Source organism: Lynx canadensis, chromosome C2 (genome assembly GCF_007474595.2).
Source record: "Lynx canadensis isolate LIC74 chromosome C2, mLynCan4.pri.v2, whole genome shotgun sequence".
Classification (NCBI taxonomy): domain Eukaryota; kingdom Metazoa; phylum Chordata; class Mammalia; order Carnivora; family Felidae; genus Lynx; species Lynx canadensis.
In genome coordinates, this window is record NC_044311.2 from 56669221 (window position 1) to 56682960 (window position 13740).

Consider the following 13740-nt stretch of genomic DNA (forward strand, 5'->3'; position numbering starts at 1 on the left):
AAGCACTGAAATACTTAAAGCAGTTAATAACAAACCCAAAGTAGTCAATAGTAATGCATAATAGTAAGGGACTTTAATACTCCATTTACATCGATGGAAAGTTCATCCAAATAGAAAATCAAAGATGAAACAGTAGCTTTGACTGACACACTGGACCAGATGGACCTGATATACTCAGAAGATATTATCCTAGAACAGCAGAATACACATTCTTTTCAATGCACAAAGAACACTCTCCACAATAGATCACATAGTAGGTCACAAAATAAGTCTCAACAAATTCAAAAGGATTGAAGTAATTCTATACATCTTTTCTGACCACAACTGGAAATAAATCACAAGAAAAAAATCTAGACAGAGCACAAATACGTGGAGGTTAAATGACATGCTACTAAACAATTAACGGGTCAACCAACAAATCAAAGAAAATCAAAAACTATATGGAGACCAATGAAAATGAAAATACAGTGGTTTCAAAATCTTTGGGATGCAGGAAAAGGTATTCTAAGAAGAAAGTTTAAAGCAATCTAGGCCTACCTCAAGAAGCAAGAACAATCTTGAATAAATAAGATAACCTTACACTGAAAGAAGCTAGAAAAATAACAAACTGGTGCCTCACTCAGTTTTAAGTGTCTGATTCTTGATTTGGTTCAGGTCAAGATCTCATGGTTCATGAAATCAAGCCCTGAGTCGGTCTCTGTGCTGACAGTGTAGGGCCTGTTTCGTATTATCTCTCTCTCCTATTTGTGGTCTCAAAATAAATAAACTTAAAAAAAAAGAGGGGCACCTTGGTGGCTCAGTCAGTTAAGTATCGGACTTTGGCTCAGGTCATGATATCATGGCTTGTGGGTTCAAGCCTCACGTTGGGCTCTGTGCTGACAGTTCAGAGCCTGGAACCTGCTTCAGATTCTGTGTCTCCTTCTCACTCTCTGCCCCTCCCCTGTTTGTGCTTTGTCACTCTCTCTCTCAAAAAATAAATAAACATTAAATTTTTTTTTAAAAAAAGAACAAAAGCCAAAGCTAGTAATAGGATTTAAGAAAGATTAGACAGAAAAATAGAAACTAAACAAATAGAACAGATCAATGAAACCAGGAGCTGTTTTATTTTTGAAAAGGTCAACAAAATAAATAAACCTTTAGCCAGACTCAAAAAAAAAAAGGACAGGAATACAACAAAATCAGAAATGAAAGAGGAAAAATAATAACTGACACCACGGAAATACAAAGGATTATAAGAGAATATTATGAAAAATTATAGGCCAACAAATTGCACACCCAGAAGAAATGGATAAATTCCTAGAAACCTATAAACTACCAAAATTGAACCAGAATAGAACATTTGAACAGACTTATTACTGATTCAATTTCATTTCTGGTAATCAAACTCCCAACAAAAAAAGTCCAGGACTAGATAGCTTCAGAGGTGAATTCTACCAAACATTTAAAGAAGAGTTAAGGGGGGGCGCCTGGGTGGCTCAGTCGGTTAAGCGTCCGACTTCAGCTCAGGTCCCGATCTCACAGTCCGTGAGTTCGAGCCCCGCGTCGGGCTCTGGGCTGATGGCTCAGAGCCTGGAGACTGCTTCCGATTCTGTGTCTACCTCTCTCTCTGGCCCTCCCCCATTCATGCTCTGTCTGTGTGTCAAAAAAATAAATAAATAAACGTTAAAAAAATTATAAAAAATAAAGAAGAGTTAAGGGACACCTGGGTAGCTAAGTCAGTTAAGCAGCCAACTCTGGATTTCAGCTCAGGTCATGATCTCACAGTTCATGTGTTGAGTCCCACATCAGGCTCCATGCTGACAGTGCAGAGCCTGCTTAGGATTCTCTATCTCTCTCAGCCCCTTCTTCCTGCTCTCTCTCTCTCTCTCTCTCTCTCAAAATAAATAAACTTTTAAAAGAATAATACCTATTCTTCCCAAGCTATTCCTAAAAATAGAAGAGTAAGGACAACTTCCAAATTCATTCTATGAGTCCTGCATTACCCTGCTACCAAAACCAGATAAAGAAACTAGAGAGAAAGAGAGAGAGAGAAAGAAAGAGAGACAGAGAGACAGAGAGACAGAGAGACAGAGAGACAGAGACAGAGACAGAAAGAAAGAGAGAGAGAGAAAGAGAGACAGAGACAGAGACAGAGAGAGACAGAGAGAGAGAAAAGAGAGAGAGAAAGAGAGAGAGAGGAAGAGAAAGAGAGGAGAGAGAAAGAGAGAGAGAGAAGAGAGAGAGAGAGAAAGAGAGAGAGAAGAGAAAGAAAGAAAGAGAAAGAAAGAAAGAGAAAGAAAGAGAAAACTGCAGGTGAATATATCTGATGAAAATAAACGCAAAAATCCTCAAAAAATATTAGCAATTGAATAGAACCAAAAATACTTTAAAAACAATACTTTAAAAAGATGACTCACCATGATCAAGTGGGATTTTTTTCCTGGGATGCAAGGATGATTCAATATACACAAATCAATCAGTGTTATACCTCAATCAGAGAGAGGATGAAAATCATGTGATCATTTCAGTAAGTGCAGAAAAAACACTTGACAAAGTACAACATCCATTAATGATAAAAACCCTCAACAAAGTAGTTTTACAGGGAGCATACCTGAATACAATAAAGGCCACATATGAAAAACCTACAGCTAACATCTTTAATGGTGAAAAAACTGAAAACTTTCCACCTAAGATCAGGAAAAAAAAAAGACTCTCACCACTTTTATTCAACAGAGTACTACAAGTCCTACAGCAATCAGACAACAACAACAAAAGGAGTAAAAGTCATACAAATTGGTAAGGAAGAAGTCAAACTTGTACAGTTTGCAGGCTACTGTATACAGAAAACCCTAAAGACTCCACCAAAAACTTGCTCAAACTGATACACAAATTCAGTAAAGTCGCAGGATACAAAAGTTAACATACAGAAATCTGTTGTCTTTCTATATACTAATAAAAGAGAAGTTAATAGAGCAATCCCATTTAAAATTGCACCGAGAATAATAAGAAACCTAAGAATACACTTAACCAAGGTGGTCAAAATCTGTACCCTGAAAACCATAAAACCTTGATGAAAGAAACTGAAGAAGACACAAAGAAATGGAAAGCTATTCTGTGTCATGGACTGGAAGAATATTGTTAAAATGTCCATACTGCCCAAAGTAATCTACAGGTTCAATGCTATCCCTATCAAAATACTAACAAAATTTTCCACGGAACTAGGAAAAACTATCTTCATTTTTTTTTATGGAACCACAAAAGACCCCAAATAGCCAAAGCAGTCTTGAAAAAGAAAAACAAGACTAGTTGTATCACAATTCCACATTTCAAGTTATACAACAAAGCTGCAGTAATGAAAACAATATATTACTGGCACAAAAAAATGATACAGATCAATAGAACAGGATAGAGAGCCCAGAAATAAACCCACAATTATATGGTCAATTAGTCTTTGAAAAAGGAGGCAAGAGTACGCAATATATAAAAGAGATTCTTCAATAATGCTTTTGGGAAAACTGGACCATTACATGCAAAAGAATGGAAGTGGACCACTTTCTCACCCCATATACAAAAATAAACTTAAAATGGATAGGGACCTAAATGTGAGACCTAAATAAAAATCCTAAGAGAAAGTACAGGCAGTAATTTATCTGATGTGGGTTGTGCCAACATTTTTCTAGACAGGTCTTCTGAGGCAAGGGAAACAAAAGCCAGAATAAACTATTGAGACTATATCAAAATAGAAAGCTCTGCACAATGAAAGAAACCATAAACAAAAATAGAAGACAACCTACTGAATGGGAGAAGATATTTGGAAATGACATATCCAATAAAGGGTTAACATCCAAAATACACAAAGAACTCCTACAACTCAACACTAAAAACACACATACCTAATTTTCAAAAGGGCTGATAACATGAACAGATATTTCTCCAAAGAGGACATCCAGATGGCCAACAGACACATGAAAAGATACTCTACATCACTCATCAATGAAATGCAAATCAAAGCCACAATGAGATTTCACCTTATACCTGTCAGAATGGCTAAAATAAAAAACACAAGAAACAGGTATCAGCAAAGGTATGAAGAAAAAGGAACAGTAATACACTATTGGTGGGAATGTAAACTGGTGCTTCACTGTGGAAAACAGTAAGGAGTTTCCTCAAAAAATTAAAAATAGAACAACTATAGGATCCAGTGTACATAATACTGGTATTTACCAGAAAGGTACAACCCTAATTTGAGAGGATATATGCACCCTTATGTTTATTGCAGCATTGTTTACAATAGCCAAACTATGATAAGAGCCTCAGTGCCCACGGATAGATGAATAAAGATGTCACACACACACACACACACACACACACACACACACATAGAAAATATGGAATATTCCTCAGCCATAAAAAAGAATTAAAGCTTGCTGTTTGCAACAACATTAGGTGGTTCTAGAGACTATAATGCTAAGCAAAATAAGTGAGAAAAAGACCAATACTACATGCTTTCACTGATATGTGGGATTTAAGAAACAAAACAAATGAACAAAGGGAAAAAAAGATACTCAAATCAAGAAACACTCTTAACTATTGAGAACAAACTGTTGGTTACCAGAGGGGAGGTTGGTGGGGGATGGGTGAAATAGGTGACAGAGATTAAGGAGTGCATTTATCACCATGAGCACTGAGTAGTATGTACAGAATTGTTGAGTGACCATATTGTACTCCTGAAACTAATATAATGATGCATGTTAACTATATTGGAATTAAAATAAACTTTAAAAATTGTAATGTGTTTTAATGAAGTATTTCTAGAATATTCATTCTAGAAATTTCTAGTTTTTATTCTTTTCCTTGAAAACCCCCATATTTTATAAACTTTAGTTTGTATAAAATCTGTTGCTCTATTCTAGTTACTAAACTTTGAATATACACAGTTTGGGATCATGTATCATAAGATCTCAGCAGTTGGGGAAAAAGTAATACATGTTCATTATTAAAAATATTAAAAACTGGGGCGCCTGGGTGGGTCAGTCGGTTAAGTGGCCGACTTCGGCTCAGGTCATGATCTCACGGTCCGTGAGTCTGAGCCCCGCGTCGGGCTCTGTGCTGACAGCTCGGAGCCTGGAGCCTGTTTCAGATTCTGTGTCTCCCTCTCTCTCTGACCCTCCCCTGTTCATGCTCTGTCTCTCTCTGTCTCAAAAATAAACATTAAAAAAATTTTTTAAAAAATATTAAAAACTTAGAAAACATAAAAAAATACAAGTTACTCCATACATCATCATATAAAAATAAATACTGCTAGTATTTCATGCCATTTCCTAAGTGATCTAGACATGTATTTTACTGGTTATCTTTGTAATGAGTATAGATCTACTGGTTGGATGTTTCTTATAAATTTTCTTTTAAAAATCATACCTGTATTGCATCATGTAAGAGTTCATATTTTAGTTTTCTAAAAATATAGCAAGAACTTAAAAACAATTGTGAAGTATACAGAGGGCAGATTCCCATGTTTTATATGTTTTTCCTATGAAAGTGTTTAAGGAACCTAGTTTGTTGGGTTTTCTAAAATATTAATTTCTGTGTTAAAGAAACATTTTTCCACAGGAATACTCTTGCAGTACAAATTCAAACAGCAGATTCTTGGCTAACTCAAGTGTAAGCTTACTAGGTTACATCACTTAAAATAAGTCTTTTCGTATATTTTATAGGAAATTAAGAGAATTAGTTAGTTGATAGAAGTGAAAATTAGTTAAGAGAAGAGTTACTGAATATCATTCATATATTTTCGCTTTTCATGTATTCAAGTACATACTTACTGGCATAATTAGGATTATTTTGTTCATATTATTATGCAATGCCGTTTATCTCTGGTAATATAGCATAGGTGTTTTTCTGTGTCATTAACTGTCTCCAAACAGCAATTTAAACTTGATTTTGACTTCACCATAGCTGATTTAAATGGTCTTTGAAATTTTTTTCTAATGTTTTCATAACACTGGAATATTTTGCAAATATTATACAACAATATCTATACTATTTGCCTGAGTTACTTTCACTTTGTCATGCAATTTTACATAAATGAGCAAAATGGGCGGGGGGGTGGGAAGAGAGGCAAACCAAGAAACAGACTCTGAACTATAGAGAACTGATGGTTTTGAGAGGGGAGGTCGGTGGGGGAATGAATTGGGATGATGGGGATTAAAGAATGAACTTGTGATGAGCACATGGTGATGTATGAAAGTGTTGACACTAAATTGTACACCTAAAACTAATATTACACTGTACGTCAACCAACTGGAATTTAAATAGAAACAACAAAAATAAAGATACTGGGAAGTTTAAGCTCACCGTGTTATTTTAGTCATTGATTTTTTCTAATTTCTAGAATATTTATTCCATGTTTATTTTTATAATTCTTATTTCTGCTAATGTCTATTTTAAGATTAACAGAAATGTCACATAAAAATATAGAATGTGTAATTTTAATTTCACACAAAAAGTGATGATCAATATTTAGGACATACTTATACTAAAAAAATTATCTGAAATTCAAATTGATCTGAGTGTCCAGTATTTTCTGGCTATCTTTTGCTATCCTTTTTAACTGACTTTTGAATTAGTATGTTTCTAGTAGTTATTGTCTAACAATGAAATCGTATGGCTCTGCACTTGCCTCCCACAAAGTTTTGGCCATAATTTTGAATGTTAGCACTGTTTTTATTTAAAATTAATATTCTATCTACTCTTTGACTACATTTTTTAATCCATTATTTTGTAGAGTTTTAAATGTGTATGTGTCTACAGAGGAATATTTAAAGCTGTATAAAAATTAATTTTTGTCATTTTAACTGATATTATGCACAATACAGGGAATTATGGGAATTTAGTTAAGGTTTCTTTGTACTTAATACGATTGGAAAAAGATAGTCCTATTCCAGACATTGTTTTAAGTAACTTAAGAAAATCTTATATTAGTTTTACAACCACACTGTGCAGAAAACATTATTTCTATTTTATAGATAAGGAACTATGATTCAGAGAGTTGACATCATTTGTTCAAGGTGTCACATTTCACAAGATTACCAGATTGAAGCCTAGAGCTTTCTCAACACAAACGCTGAACTTGGTTGTAGGCAAAACAAACCCAGAACTAAGCACCCCTCGCTTGTCAATAGCCACAGTCAGAAACCTACAGTGGTTCTGCAAGGCACAAGAAAGGATAATGCTTCCCTCCACATTTTTCTCAGCCAAAATTGGCAATGTACAACTTCTAGATTGACCCACTCTGCTACCCCACTGGCATTTAAGCTGCCACATCATGTTTGAAACAAAAATCTCAGTTTCTGTCATTAAACAGATTTCAGATCCAAAACATCTTCTTCGGCAGATATCTATGGTGCAAGTGTCTGTCCATTCGTTTTGTCTTTTCATTGATACTAACATTTTGGGTGCTCTGTTTTACTTACACGGGGCTTTTGACACAAAAAATTTTCCATATCTTTGATTCTTGGTTGGAAAGGTCTAGCAAATCTAACCTTAGCTTCTCATGCAAATCTCTCCATTCTTTCTCCAGCATTATTAATAGCTTGTAAACATTTATTAAAATTCCATCTCACAAAATAAATATTGTCCTTAATTATAAGATTAATAAGCTCTTTATGGAGTTTGTTAAAACCTTTCCCAATACATGCTTATGTTTCCAACAATTGTTCTTTCAAATACTTAATACTAGGTTATTTTTTTATAAAAAGCAACAGTTTTTATTTTAATCTTCCTTGAAATCATAATGCTTATAAAAATAATTTATGCTACATTAAATTACTTTAGCCTTGAATTTCAATTTTCATAATTCTGATATTGTGAAAGTTTATTTTTTTTTGTAATTGTGCTTATTTGGTACATTTTTAAAGTTTTGTATTTAGGCAGACCTCTTATGAATAGCCCATATATTTAATAGGAGACTATTATCCTTTAAAAGAGAATTTAGGTAACTTACATTTATTTTCAAAGCTAATGTGTTAGATGTAAAGAATTTTTCCAGAAGTGTTATATTTATACAGCAAAAAATTTCCATCTCTATATTTTTTTTAGATATAGTAACAAGAATTATTTTCTAGGCATTCTAGGATGTGTCTGATTCTGGGTGTGTGTGTGTGTGTTTTTTTTTTTTTTTTTTTCATACCTTGACTCCTAAGTGTATATTGCTTTCATAAAGTATAGTTCTCTTGGAATCCTGTCATAAGAGGATACTAACTATTTTAAATAAACCTGAATGGACTGACTATGATCTCTTCTATAACAATGTTCTCACTTATTTCAAGTTATTCTTTAAAAATCGTTTTTGTAAAATACTTTCCATTTTTTTCTTTCTGGTTATTTTGTTGTTGTTGCTTTCCCACTTCTATAGGCATGTTTGCATTTTACCTTAGTTTTTACTAGTTTGAAAATACATCATAGAAATAATATTCCTTGATTATTAAGATACAGCTTTAAACTGAGGATTGGTACCACTCAGTAAAAATGAGGAATTTAACAAGTATTTCCTTCATCCTTAAGCAATTATTTTGGTTGTTACATTAATCTAGAATTTGTCTTCCAAATATATCTTTTGCAAAGATCATATTTTACATTCACTTCAATCTTTACAAGCATTACTGTTGTTTCTATTAAGTGTTTTTATTCTCCATGCAACTCCATTTATACTTCTACTTTAATATTCTTCAGATATTCTGATCCATATCTTAATGTGCTAGATTCGGTTTTTGTGTGTTGTTTTTGTTTTTCATTATTGCTTTTATTTTTTCTTTCAGAAAAGATATAGGAGTAGAAAAATTGCTGGGTCTGTCCATACTTTTACCGTCCCAAATGCAGGGTATCTTCAACTTGGGTCAACTTAGATAAAACCTACTGATTGTGAGAAATAGACAATATTCAAAACAAAGGTTTTTGTTTTTCCTCAACTTTTGGAAAAAAAAAATGAAAGTATCTACCTCTCTAATATGAAGTATTATATTCTTTAATACTTTTTAAACACTATCAAGTTTCTTAATTGTTGTTTATAATTGCCCCACCTTCTAGAAACCTAAAAACCTAAAATAGAGTATTCTTATCCCCCAAAGCAGAAAGCTGACAATCATGTACATTTTAACCTATAGAAAAGGGACTCAGTATTGCTACATAAGTCATTTTTTTGAAATATGTATCTGAAATGTTTATTGTAAATGCAACGATTAGAGGAACAAGCCTGCAATTTGACAATATTGGGTTTATTAACTCAATGCAGCAGCAGAGCCCTTTTCAGAGGAACTGAAAAAATGGTGAGAGCTAAGTATATTTTGTAAGTTTTAGGTTCCTGCTGATGAATTTTGAGGAGGATTTAAGGGAAATGGCGATGGGTTGTGGATTGATTGTTGTTTCTGAGGCAGATTAGAAATGGAGATTAACCAAAGTGGCGCCTGGGTGGCTCAGTTCGTTGAGCATCCGACTTCGGCTCAGGTCATGATCTCGCGGTCCATGAGTTCAAGCCCCATGGTGGCGGGTTCTGTGCTGACAGCTCAGAGCCTGGAACCTGCTTTGATTCTGGCTTTGTCTTTCTCTGTCTCTCTCTCTGCCCCTCCCCAGTGCTCCCTCTCAAAATTAAATAAACATTAAAAAAAAAAGCAGCAGCTTTACTAAGAATGACTGGTTATGACATTTTGTAGCCACTATATGACGTTGTTTTCTGGTAACTTTACAATCTTCCCAACCTCATTAAACTATGGGGTTGTTGTTTTTCTTTCTCAGTATGATAGGATTTTAATCAAGGCCTGTTGTATACACTTGGAAATGTGAAGATCTGACTTACGACTTTTTAGTTCTTCAGGAATAGCATCAATTTCCACTGTAAGCTGTAACATCCAAAAAACAAGTAACAATGGTCTGTAGGTATGCTTTATGCAAAATAACCATCTCATCCGGCAGGTTTAGTGAAGAAATTAATAAAGTCAAAGGAAAGGTGAAAGTAAAATTAGTAAAATTATTTGTCAAATAACAAAATCTAAGGGAAGATTGGAATAACTATCAGGACCCCATCAAATATTCTGGACAGGAGAAAAGGATCATATTGCATGCTTGAGGTCATAAGACATACAGCTCAGAAGCAATGTTCACTTCAGAAGTGAAGATGTTGGTGCTCAGAGAGTATAGTTTCACTGCAAATATAAATGTGCATGGCATGCAGCGCGTGTCACTGAATCTTGGATTTGTGGGAATATAATTTCTCTCTACTTCATTTCGCAATTTAGCATTGCTTTTATCCCTTTTTGCTATTTGATAATCTAAGTATTTGGAAAGTAATTGACCTCATTTAATTTAAAAGTATTTTTATCTGATTATCTCACAAATTATTCAGATAACCTCACCTATGAATCTTGTCAATTCTGTGTTTTAATAGTCCAATTCTGTACCCTAGAGAGCTCGCAAACTCCTGCCCATCCTTTAATCTCTACATCCACTGCTCTAGCTCAAGTTATTATTATTAAATGGGTAAAATAACCTTTTATATGGTCCCCTCAATTGCTTTTGCTCTTGTCTATTCCATCTATATAGGGCAGCAAAATGTTTCTTAATGCTAACATGAAGACTTCATTCTCTTCTCATACTAAAACAGAATTTAGTAAGATATAATGAGGTACTTTTATATTAAAGATAAATTTTAAAATTTTGGACATAGCATAAGAGAGTCTTTACTGTTTCTGAATTTTATCATAACTTATTTATAATTGCAGACAATTGAGATTTATAAGGCCCGGTGACCCAACTATATTATTTTTTATGACAATTTAGAAAGATAGAAGGCACTCAGTTAACATTCTATCTAAATACATAACATACTCTCAAGTGTTTACTCCTTTTGCAGCTAAGTATGGGTAAACTTAAATATGGTGCTGACAGCACTTTGCATTTTCACTATAAATTCTAAACATCTTAAACATGTTTCTAAGATTCAATCTGGTTTCATTCTGTTACTTATGAGAATTCTTTGCAAAGGGCAAAGAAAATATGATTAGCTGCTATGAGCAGGTTAATTTCAATAGCTTATTGAAATATTCTTCAGATGTATGTAAGCAGTAAAATACCTCAGGGGAAAAATACTATCAAATAATTATTTCTCTGAAAATAATTGGATATGAAATGTGTTCAAATTCCAGATGGTTATAACAATTAATGAGATGCTAAGCCAAAAGAACATTTCACTGGCCTCTTAAAAGGGAATAACATCTATCTCCGACCTCTAATATTATATCGTAATAAATATTCTAAAGTTAAGTTATCACCCTTTTTGGGTTTTTGAAAACTTTGCTTATCTCTTGTGTCTTATAACTCCATAGCTGTATTTCTCCAATAGCTTTCAATGATTGTACAATATCCACTACCCAGATCGTGTTGTTTATTAATCTTCTGGTTTTTGAAGTGTATCAATAAAAAGGAAAATAAACTCCCCCCAAAATATTTAAAAACAAGACCACTATCTTTTAGATGATGGTGTTAAGTTTGTCCAAATATAAAAGATATTCAGTTAAATGTCTTATAATTTACTGATAATTTTCCACCATTTTAAGAACTGAAATTTCCACTGTTACTTGGAAGCACATTTCATCACTATGACAAGTTAACCTGTGTAATTAGCAATCAGTCTGTTATTGGAAAAGGTCTATTAGTTTACGTAGTACATTTAAATGAGGTATTTATTAGAGAAGTCCAAATATGATCACTGAGTTTTTGGAAGTCTGTAGATAATAAAATATGTTTTCTCAATGTTTATTTCAAGAGAAAGAGTGAGAGAGAGAGAAAGAGCATGGGCGTATGCACAAGAGGGTGAGGGGCAGAGAAAGAGTGAGAGAGAGAATCCCAAACAGGTTCCTCACCATCAGTGCAGAGCCTGATGCAGGGCTCAATCTCCTGACCATGAGATCATGACCCGAGATGAAATCTAAGTCGGAGGCTCAACTGACAAAAAATATTTTAATACAGCATTTGTTATGAATAATTCAAGAGATTTTCTGGGCCTAATAATCTATATGGGAAATTAAATTCAGTGTTCAAATACTGGAGAGGGGAAATTATTAAAAGAATAACTTTTAGAAGCCATTTTTCTAACCTTCCTTTGTACCCTTTGGGGGTGATGGTGACAGTATATAATTTAATGAGGTAATAGGCTATAGTTAGAAAATATTCACTCAGCTCAGTGTTTCTAACTCATAATAAATATTAAATTCTAAAATTATTTTAGCTCATTACAGACTAGTAAGATCTTGTGTTTAAGACAGGGGATGCCAAATCACTGGGGATATGATTTGGGGAAGATGGGAGGGAGCAAACATTTTTGGTCAAAAGAATCCAGTGTAAGCTCTTGTGGAAACACTGGTCTAGGATAATGAAAATGCTATGTTTTGGAGGGTAGAGGCAGATTTCTTTAAAGAGAAATTGGGGGAAAAGCTAGAAAAAGTTTTAAAAGATGAAGACCTTGCACTCACTTTATCTTTATCTGCATGTGACTAGAAGATTTTTATTGGGAAAATCATTTAGAGGGCCAGGCATTCATGGTTTTGAACTAATCATTTGCACCCTCATAATTAACATCCTTTAGAATACAGAATGTCCTGCATTCCAAAGCCCATGGAAAGTTCCAGAGACCTCCTTAGGCTACTTTATTAACTTTAATGAAGGACTTCTCATTTCTAGGCTGGGGTGTTTGTTGGTATTCCATTTACTTGTTCCAAAAATGGTCCAAATTTAGTGCCTTGAAGCAAACAAAAACTATAATAGGTCATTGATCAGTGGGTTGGCTGGGCTCATGTGAATGAGTCTCACTTGTGTTCTCCTAGGAAGGTCCAAACAAAAGACATGGCCCACCAACCTGGCTGGCAGTTGTTTCTGGTTGTTAACTGGGAACTAAGCTGTGGTTATAGACCAGAGTTCCTGTATGTTATTCTGCCACATGGGTTGGGATTCTCTTTTCACAGCATGGTGGTTGATTTTTGAAAGAGTACATCCAAAGTAGGAGTATTCCATGAGACAAGCAGCAGATGTACGCTACTAGGCCAGTAAATGACTATAGCTGATGTGGCATCATTTCTGACACATTCCTGATGGTCAAAGTAGTCAAAACTTTTATCCTACCCTTGCCATGATAAAAAACAAATTGAGAAATAAGATCCGATTTTTAATGGGAAAATGGCAAGGCCACATTGCAGAAGAGCATATGAAATAGCAGCTACTGTGGTAATTTTCATCTCAACAATCTGACACATGTGTCGTAGAAGTAACAATTTGGGGATAATTCTATGTGCCTTGCTTATTCTTTAGCCAAATACTCATTTGCTAATCACTCCTTACCTCTATTCTAAGTAGACCCATCTGTATCATTTTTTTATATCTTGATTTACATATTGTGTAACTGATATGAGGGAGAACTGCATTAACCAGATTTGGATCAGCAGCTTCATTACAAGATAGGTTTTATGGTGAGGAACACTCTCCTACGACTTATAAATGTACCCCAAGTCACAAGATGGATTCAGAAGGTAATAGGTGAGGAGGGTAAAGCATGTAAATTCCCATTAAAAACACACTAATAACGCATGGGTAAGTAAGTAAATCAAGTTAAGATTCTGTTGGGAATTATACCATCTTAGTACATACAGGCTGCCTAACATTAAGAAGTCAGGCAGGAATGTCCCTTAATCCTTAATATTCAAAAATTACTTCATATCT